Source organism: Podarcis liolepis (genome assembly GCF_965112155.1).
Source record: "Podarcis liolepis genome assembly, chromosome: 14".
Lineage (NCBI taxonomy): Eukaryota > Metazoa > Chordata > Lepidosauria > Squamata > Lacertidae > Podarcis > Podarcis liolepis.
Window position 1 is genome coordinate 35,664,585 of NC_139569.1, and position 10,296 is coordinate 35,674,880.

At 45.6% G+C, this 10,296-nt stretch overlaps 1 long non-coding RNA gene across 2 annotated transcripts; it reads left to right on the forward strand.

Annotated features, from left to right (window-relative positions):
* The first annotated feature begins 2,063 nt into the window (after positions 1–2,063).
* On the forward strand, positions 2,064–9,837 carry LOC310693339. 2 transcript variants are annotated; one of them, XR_014519102.1, is made up of 5 exons: positions 2,064–2,207; positions 3,910–4,004; positions 4,473–4,593; positions 5,832–5,943; positions 9,102–9,837. It is a non-coding gene; the product is annotated as an uncharacterized lncRNA (long non-coding RNA). The 2 variants fall into 2 exon arrangements; XR_014519103.1 differs by lacking the exon at positions 3,910–4,004 and having other exon boundaries at positions 4,433–4,593.
* The last annotated feature ends 459 nt before the right edge of the window (positions 9,838–10,296 follow it).

The following is a 10,296-nucleotide window of genomic DNA, read 5'->3' on the forward strand; positions in this document are numbered from 1 at the left end:
CATATGGGCTTAATGGCAGCTCGGCCTCCTCCTCCAGTTCTGAGCAAGGGCCCTCGAGATCTTGCAAAGGAGGCTGGGATACCATATCCCCTGCAGACTCTGGATCTCCTTGCTCCATTTCATGGTCCCTTGGCACACACTGCTCCCCCACAATATTTGGTTTGGGGAGCACCAGATCCTCTTTTGAAGAGGATTCCTCCAGCAAAGACATGAGAAAGATTAGAACAATGTTCACCCAGCATCACAATAAAGGGTCACAGCTTCTAAGAGCCTCTCAAGCATTATAGCCTTTCCTTTCTCCAGACATTATTCCATTCCCTCCACCTCCCGTCCCTGATGTGGGAAGCGAAGGGGGGAGGATAATTGTTTGGGCTAGAACAGGCACCCTTTGTTGAGATGACACCTGGCAGAGGAGGGGCATCCATTCAGCCCGCTTCCCTAAATATCAATTCCTTCATGTGGTTAGGAGGGTTAACAACCATTTGTAATCACATTAGAGAAAAACGGTTTAATTCTAAAGAGGGCTGTTTTCTGGACTTGCTTCCCCTGACTGCATTACAATGAGAAGATCAAACAGAATCAGCTTCAATGGCGAGATTATAACCAAGGAAGAGAGAAATCGTTAGCTGGGAGAGCAAGGGGAAGACAGCTCTGTCCTCCTGCAACAACGGAAATCTTTGCAAATATAATTAACAGATGTCTGAATTAGAAAGCCAGATAGTCAAGCTCTGGGAAGGCAGGAGATAAAAGAAGAGACTGGGAGAAATAACTAAGCGTCGTCCAGAGTAGCCTTAAATATCACACAAGTCAGGTATGCCCACATGCTCAAAGGGACATAAAAAGAGCCCTGCTGGATCAGGTTGATTACTCAACTAGTACAACATCCTGTTCACACAGTGGTCAGCCTGTAAGCAGGACCTGAAGACAAGAGCACTTGCTTCTCCTGCAGTTTCCAACAAATGCTATTCAGAAGCCTACTGCCTCCAACCACTGATAGCATTTACATGCATGAATTTATCTAATCCTGTTTTAAAGCCATCTCCACATTACTTTGTTACTCAATGCTCTGTGATTACAGTTGAATCTGTGAACAGATCCCATTGGAAAGTATTGTGCCTTGAGTCAATGATATAAACCAGGGTAGCCAACATTGTGCCCTCCAGATGTTGTTTGATGCCAACTCCCGTCAGCCCTAGCCATCATGGCCAATTTGGAGTTGTAGTTCAACAGCAACTGGAGAAGATAAGAATATAGGAAGAGCCCAGTTGGACCAGGCCATCGAATCCAGCATCTTACAGTGGTCAACCACATGCCTCTGGGAAACCCACATGGAGGGCAGAAACACAACAGCCCTCTTCCCCACTCATGTTCCCTAGCAACTTGTGTTGAGAGGCAATCCTGAGCCAGATGGACAGATGGTCTAGTTTAACATTTCCTATGTCCTAAGACATCCTCCCCCTGAGAGTTGTTATAGTCCATGTGTAAGAGGTGCCCTGTTGGATCAGACCCTGCTGGATCAGTCTAGCATTCTGTTCTTACAGGATGCCTAATCAGATGCCAGTGGAAAGTCCACAGGCACAACACAAGCACTCTCTTTCCTGCCAACCCCAGAAACTGGTATTCAGAGGCATATTGCTTCTGCTACTACAGATACCAAGTATATACAGTGGTACCTCAGGTTACAAACGCTTTGGGTTACAAACTCTGCTAACCCAGAAGTAGTTGCTCTGGGTTGTGAACTTTGCCCCAGGATGAGAACGGAAATCGCGTGCTCCCAGTGCGGCGGCAGCGTGAGGCCCCACTAGTGAAAGCGTGCCTCAGGTTAAGAATGGTTTGGGGTTAAGAACAGACCTACAGAACAAATTAAGTTCATAACCTGAGGTACCACTGTATAGTAAATCTGTTTGCAATTGGTAGCTTTATCCTCCATTAATCCCCCTTTAAAGCTTGCCAAGCTGGTGCTCATTCTTGTGAAACCAAATTCCATAGTTTTAACATCAGCACATTTCAGCCAATCACTCCCAGAGACTTCATCGCCACCACCATATGGGCCACAAGGACTTCCAAGCCTTCCTCACACTGGTGCTCCTTAGCCAATAATGGAGTGGTTTTCTTACAAGCAAAGAAACCCCCGTGACTGTTATGGGAAGAGAGGCAAAGGAATGAAGGGAAGAAAGGGACTCAAGTCTCCTTGGGAACATGTTCTGGTAAGAAACCTCATAATTCCCAGTGCCCCATTTATTTTGGTTAATTAAACTGTCAAAAGGGGAAGGTATTTACCTGTCATTCACCGCAGGCGCTGATGAGGTGTCAGCCTGCTGATAGGTAGCTGTTCAATTACAGTAATTGCCTTTGTTTCTGTCCCAGGCTTCTGTTCATCGCCCACAGCTTTCCGCACTGCCTCTCCTCTAACTCTTTCCTTGCTTGGTTGGGTTGACATCAGGCACATCAGGAAATGTGGTAATACTCTCATGTCCTCATGCCATGACCTCAACCATATTGAGGTCATGAATGCACACCACTGCCTCCTATTTGCATACTTCTACTGCCTCCCCCACCCCACCAGGTCAGATTCAGTCCCTGGGCATCTGAGACTGGAGTAAGAACATAAGAAGAGCCTGCTGGATCAGGCCAATGGCCCACCTAGTCCAGCATCCTGCTCTCACAGTGGCCAACCAGATGCCTTGATTCCAAACACTCATCCCACACCCCACCTTCAGTGGTCCCTTCTTCACCATCTCAGCCTGTCTCTCCAAACACCCCCAGACTTGCTCTACAGTTATGGAGGAGTATGCATCTGCAGAAATGGCTATGGGCCCTTTAAATACTGCATTCAAGATTCCAGATGTTATGGGGCAGTGACAGCAGCTGTTGACTACTGGGTGGGGCAACCAAGGGGATCTCTGGAGGTGGAGCTAAGGAGACCACAAGAGGCCATCGGACTACAACTTCCACCATACCTGCCCATTGGCCATGCTGTCTAGGGTTGAAGGAATTGGAGTCCAACAACATCTGGAAGGTCACAAGTTAGACACTCCTGACCTAAATGATTCCAGGAAGAGATTCAGCCTACGCACCATTGTTCAACTCTGGCCAAGACTACTGGGAGAGCTACAAGGAAGTTGCTCAGGATCTAAGTCTGAGTATGTTAAGTGATGCTGATTGACTTCTACACAAGCTTAGCAATCAAAGTGGTCAGGATACTCCCCAGGCTGCTGCAGGTTGACTCTGCCACCATCTTCCCTGCAAGAGCTGCAGAATTGACACCTGAATAAAGCTGGTGCAGGAACACTTTCACGGCACACAGAGTTCTTCCTCTGCTTATTTTTGTTCTTCTCACCCTAGTTGTGGAGCAAATGGGGATGATGTGAATTTTTAAAGGGTCCCCCACTCTCTGCTGCTGCCAAACTGTTGGAGCATCTCAATCTTTTCCTTCAACAAAATTTCCTCCTCGGTTTTGCCATCTGTGAATGTTAGGTGCAGCCATGGACCCAGTTTTATTATTGTTTAATACTATTTTAATACTGTTTGAAGGAAACAAAGACACCCCCAGCTCTCCTATATTAGCACATGACTTCCTTCATCTACCAGTAGAAACTAATGACAGAGTTTTTATTGAGCATCAAGTGAGCCAAAATGTCTCTTTAAAATAATTTTTTGGCCATGGAGGGGTGGTGGTGTTAGTTCCTCCTGATTAATTACCGGAAAATCTCAATTGTCCCCTGGAGAAGGGTTGGCAAAATCCACCCCCTTTCCCACCTTCCCGCGCACAAATAACATGGAGAGTTTTAGAGGCCATTTTCTAACAGTCGTAGAACCAAGAGTTTGCATGGGCTCAAGTTAAATGGAAGCCATTTCTGGCTGTTTAAAAAAGAATAATGAAGAATTTTTTCACTGCTTTGTTTTAAGTTTCTTTCTCTGGAATGATGCTTGTGGCCATTCCAGTGGGGATGTGTGATCTGCATTTAGACTGCATCGCCAGGATACAGAATGCAGTGGACCATGTAAGTATCAATTTTCCATAGTGGGCAGATCGTGTGTAATTATAGACCATTCCAAGGTTTACGGCCATGAAGAATCTTTGCGACCGGCACTAAAATGCTTATGGAGTTGTTTTGAAATGTTTCCAGCAAGGTGCTTTTGCAGGAAAGGGGAGAGCTGCTGCCTCAAGGCTCCCCAAATTCCACTTCTGTGGGAGCATTACTTGTTACGGGAATTGCCTGTAGACTGGGCCTCTCTCATGCTCGTATGCCACCCGCAGAACTGCTACTTCAAGAAGAGTCAAGCAAATTTGATGAGTTATAAATCCTGAAGATGTGAAGCTGGGGATGGGGTAGGGGTAGGGAATGCCTTCCCAAATCTATAAGGTTGCATATTGTTCCTGTGGTTCTCTGCTGGTGCACTAAAAAAAGATTTTATTTTTCTATTTTAGTGCTAAAATATCTATTATTTATCACCGTGCATTCTGCAAGGCTATATATAGGTTGAAGTCAGATGGAGCCATCGTTACAGCAGTCAGAACATTCTTAACAGCCAACAGAGCAGATTCTTCACTCGTGACTTGAACTTAGTTTTGCCACTTGCCTTATCTGGGTACGTATATGAGTTCAAATGAATGGATTACATCTCCAATAACCAGTGCTGGATTTACATATAATCTAAACAAGCTATAGTTTAGGGCCCCACTCTCTTGGGCCCCCCCTAAAAAAATAAAGAAAAACACACACCTGGATGTACATTTCCAAAATATAAGATAAAAAAACGAATAAAATAAAACCTACATACAGCAACAGTGTTTTGTGTTGTGTAGGCTCCTATGATGTAAGTAATGGGCCCCACCTGCTAGCCTGTTCCCTAAAATATCACTGGTTTGCTCATCGCTATATGGCTTTAGATACCTATTAGGTCCATAAATTGCCATATAGCATATATTCAACACAAAAAACAGTGACAATTTGTTGTCAACAAAGGATAGCTGGACATATAAAGGGCCCCATTGCCTTCAGTAGCTTAGGGCCTCATCAAACCTAAATCCATCCCTGCCAATAACCATGGCTGATTATAGGGAGCATACAACTCCCTTGTTACAGCAGCTCCAATAGCTACTGGTCTGCTTCTGAGCACAAATCAAAGTGCTGGTTCTGACCTATAAAGCCCTACACCAGGCACAGGCAAACTCGGCCCTCCAGATGTTTTGGGACTACAACTCCCATCATCCGTGACCACTAGTCCTGTTGGCTATGCTATTTAGGGATTACAGTCCAGTAACTTTGGGAAGGGACGTAGGTGGTGCTGTGATCTAAACCACAGAGCCTAGGCTTGCCGATCGGAAGGTCGGCAGTTCGAATCCCCACGACGGGGTGAACTCCCATTGCTCTGTCCCAGCTCCTGCCAACCTAGCAGTTCGAAAGCATGTCAAAGTGCAAGTAGATAAATAGGTACTGCTCCAGCGGGAAGGTAAACGATGTTTCCGTGTGCTGCTCTGGTTCACCAGAAGTGGCTTAGTCATGCTGGCCACATGACCCAGAAGCTGTCTGCAGACAAATGCCAGCTCCCTCAGCCAGTAAAGCGAGATGAGCGCTGCAACCCCAGAGTTGTCCGCAACTGGACTTAATGGTCAGGGCTCCCTTTACCTTTACCTTTAACATTGGGAAGACCACAGATTAGCCCCTTGTTTTTACTGTCTTCTTTTTCTAAGGCAGCTTCTGGAGCATCCCATAATACTGTTAAGTCAGAGGTTTTACAGCCTGAGCGCCACACGCCAGTGTTGTCTGGAGTCAGAGGTAAAAGTAAGAAGAGCAATTAATGTGAATGTTATCTTTGTGCATTAGGGTAGCTTCTACACAACCTCACACAACCATCTCTAACCTCCACCCACACAAGCAAGAGGCATCATCAGAGTCCAAGGAGATGTTCCCACCAGACAAAAGGATAGCTCAGTTGGTTAGACCGTGGTGCTGATAGCACCAAGGTTGCCGGTTCAATCCCTGTATGCGACAGCTGCATAGTGCTGCATTGCAAGGGGTTGGACTCAGTGCATCCCAGATGTGGGTCTCTGGCTGTTTTTGGACTGCAACTCCCACCATCCCTAGCTAGCTGGACCGGTGTTCAGGGATGAAGGGAATTGTAGTCCGGGGTGGAGACCCAAGTGTGGGAAACACTGGACTAATCTGCAGGGTCCCTTCCAACTCTACAATTCTATACTATGAAGATGCAAAGCAGTGAAAGGTGTGGCCTGTGGGGCATTCCAGGGGCCAGCTAGGGAGACCTGGAGGGTCATATGTGACCTATAGGCTTGAGGATTCCCACACTTGCCTTAAATTTTCAAAGAGCCCCCTACAATATAAGTTTACCCCACCTACTTCAAATTTATCAGTCCCAGTATTGTCAGGAATGAAGGTCAGATGAAGATATGGGAGGAATACTTGGACAACCCCATATCTGCACTTTGGAATATGGAGCCAAACAAATGTTATATTACGGTAATTCTTTTTTAAAAAAAAAGAGAAAGAGAGAGGCATAATTAATAAAATGGTGGCATCCTTCATGGCTGCCTCACGAAAAACCTCCTCAGTGAACTTGCTTCACGAAAAGAACTTACGGATGAATTACACAGAAATCAAGTGAGGCTCTGTTCCATGGCGCTGCTCTCTAGAGAAACATTTTGTCTTGCTCTGCACTCTCCTGTGTGTCAGTAATAAAGTCAGTGGCAAAAAAGAGAGAGTTACTTTTGCAAAAAAGGAAGATGTTCGGGGAGAAAGAAGCCCTTAAAGCAGACATTTAATAATATGGCAATAAAACAAGGGGATAAAACAAGATGTGAAATAATAGGCCCACAATGAATCTTCTTTGGGATTCCCCCCAGACCCGGCTCTCTGATCCTGCTGCAAAAACCCTTTCAAATTGGCTTTGGGGGACTTCCAAGACTAGGACAGGGAACTCAAGAAAATATGGCAATGGCACCATCCTGGCGAGTTTGTGAAATGTGGCTGTGCAGACACATTGGGATGGAGTCAGCTCAGTGGTAGCAGAGCTGCGCAGATCTCATGATTCATATCATGTCCCAGGTTCAATCTCTGACAACTCAGGTTAGCAAAGTTCTCCTTGATAGCAAGGGAAGGGAAAGTTGTGTCTGAGGATCATGGAGAACCAGTCATTTGGCCCAGTATTAGACTGTTTAATATATTCCACAATCGGCAGGTCTTTGGCCCATTAGAGTTTGTCTGATGCCCTACTTGCTAATAAGGTATTGGAATTCTATGGGAACCTCCAAAGTTTAAGGAGCTAGAAAGCAGCCTTATAACAAACTTGGTCCATCTAGTACAGTAATATCAAGGCCAGAAGCGGGGAATCTTTTATAGCCCGAGAGTCACATTCCCTTCTGGGCAGCTATTCAAGGCCACAAAAACAATTAAACATTAATAGAAGTGTGTGTGTGTAAAGGTAAAGGGACGCCTGACCATTAGGTCCAGTCGTGACCGACTCTGGGGTTATGACGCTCATCTCACTTTATTGGCCAAGGGAGCCGGCGTACAGCTTCCAGGTCATGTAGCCAGCATGACTAAACCGCTTCTGGCGAACCAGAGCAGCGCACGGAAACACCGTTTACCTTCCCGCCGGAGCAGTACCTATTTATCTTCTTGCACTTTGACGTGCTTTCGAACTGCTAGGTTGGCAGGAGCAGGGACCGAGCAACGGGAGCTCACCCCGTCGCGGGGATTCAAACCGCCGACCTTCTGATCGGCAAGTCCTAGGCTCTGTGGTTTAACCCACAGCGCCACCCGCATCCTGTGTGTGTGTGTGTAGGCATGCACATACAGATCATTAAAATAAAAACATCACAGTACCAGCCCTTTCCTTAAAAATAGGCAGTTTCCGAGAGTCTGTTAGAACAAAAAAGTGTCTTCACCTTGGCAGAAGGACAAGGATATAAAGCAACAGTCAGTTCCAGGCCAGTGATTTTCAGGAGTTCAGTGCCCCACCTGATCCTAAAGCTTTCTCCACAGCGAACTCTCCATGGTCCTGATTTTCAACTGCCTGACCAGCACCAGGCCACGCTTCGTCAGAGTATCTCAGTGACAACTTAATGGCAAATCAGAAACTTGGAATTTGGGTAAACCCTGAAACACATTGATTACTCAAGCCGTCTGATTCCTAACAAACTATGGAGCATGATGTTGTCTTCATAACAGAGGCCATCATTCTTAGTTCAGAGCTAAGTTACCTGTGGGGCTGAATGTTTAAGCGTTGAGGAAGGGCTGCAGCTCTGTGTTAGAGCATCTGCTTTGCATTCAGAAAACCCCACATTCAATCTGTGAAATCTCTAAGTAGGGCTGGGAGAGACCCCTGTATCAAATCCCCCAAAGCTGCTACCAGTCAGAGTAGAAAGCATTAGACCAGATAGAGCAATGGTCTGACTCAGTTCAAGACAGCTTTCTATGTTCCTGTGTTTCATTGCTTCTTCATGTTAGGGATGCTTCTGAAATCATTTCTGTCATTCCATCCCACTCATCACACCTCTTATCCCCACTTCTCATGCTTGGATCAGACTTTGATATCAGCGAGGAACCACTTCCAGCAGAGGCCATAAACATATTGCTGGAAGTGCAAGAGTAGGGGGTCATTCAGTTTGTAATGTAAAGGTTAATTCTGATAGTGTTAAAATCAACCAGCCAAGAGAGGGGTGACGGGTAGAGGTGTTGCTTGGCAACCAGACAAAATGGCATGATCTTCAATGAAGTAGTATATGCTCTGATTGGTTGTGTAGTTCTGAGGAAGTTTTCCCTCTGTATGTTTGGCTGAATGCCTCCCTATTATGTATATGCCTGACCTGATGTAAGAAAAACAAAACCTCCTGGTTCCTTTCTCCTCCAATTATATACTGCTTTGTTCCATTTCCTCAGTAAATGATTATCAGGATATATTTTCTCTCTGGGCCCCATCTGCAGTGTTTAAGCGATTTTGCCAACATTTGTATCTATTCTTGAAGAACTGGAGCATAATTTATTAGTAAAGAGCAATCAAGACCTTGTATGCATCCTATATGCACAACATAACCCATAAACTGTTGTGTTTTTACCGTCCTCTATTTTTCAATACAGCAAAGGAGCATCCAGGTCAGATGAAAAGAAAAAGTATCCCAACCAGAGTGTCAGAACACAAACCTGTGATTCACAGCCACTAAAAGACTGTATGTGCTATTTATGAGTGGGGTAAAATGTGTACAGGCAGCAACTCCTACCAGTCTCACCATGAAATGTGCTGGTGTGACCAAAGGAAAGAAGAATCCACTTTACTGCTGGTCAAAAAATGCCTGAACTAACTGCTGTTCCATTTGTACCGATCTTCTTGGTACTGATCTTCTCAGCATCTGTGTCTCAATTTATGCCGGCTATCTTATTTAAAAATAAATCTTTGCGAAGAAAGGGACGGGGGGAGAGACAAGAAGAAGAATAAAACCCACACATTGCAATATGCTCACCCAAGTCAAACTGCTATCCTGGCCCTGATTTCATCTGAAAGGAACATGTTGTCCCTGCAGGACAATTTTTAACCCTTGTGAAAATTATTTCCAGCTGGCGAAAACAGCAAGAAGACGGAGAAAAACTCTCGGGTCACCATGTGATGGTGTTTTGTGTGTTTGTGTGTGTTAATGCAGTCTCTCATTTTAACACATCTCAGCATGGTGATGCTTCCAGGGGGCGGGGGAAGCAATCTTGGCGTGTCAAATCGTCGTCATCGTAGGGCAACATGGAAAAGACGAGTAAATCGGGAATGTGCTCAGAAAAAGACTCATCATTTCTGAGTGACGTACAGATGCTCTAGCTGGCTTTGAGAAGCACAAACTCTCTGTTGCATTTGATGGTGTGGGTGTGTATTTGCAATAAACCTGCTTGTTACAGAAGACTCATGGGCTTGATGTTGGTGGTGATCCCCATATGAATGTAGTCATTGGAGACGAAGGGTATATCAGGGATGAGGAATCGACATCCCAGGGGCCAAATGTAGCCCTCTGGTCCTCTCTCTCAGGCCTGCTGTTCCAATGCCAGAACCAAGAAGGAAACACTGATTAAAACAACTTGGCTCCCAGATCCAGTTCAGGTCAGCCACAGATTGTCCTAGATTGGATGAAGCACTGAATCAGGCCCCAGACTGGACTGGGGAAAACAGCTCAGGTTACAACTGCCTGGAACTGACATTCTTTCCCTCCTGTCATCAGCAACTCTTCTGACACTGACTGGGAACTTTTGAATGGGAGTCAAGCTTGATGGCAGCTGCTCACCATGTTTAATTACC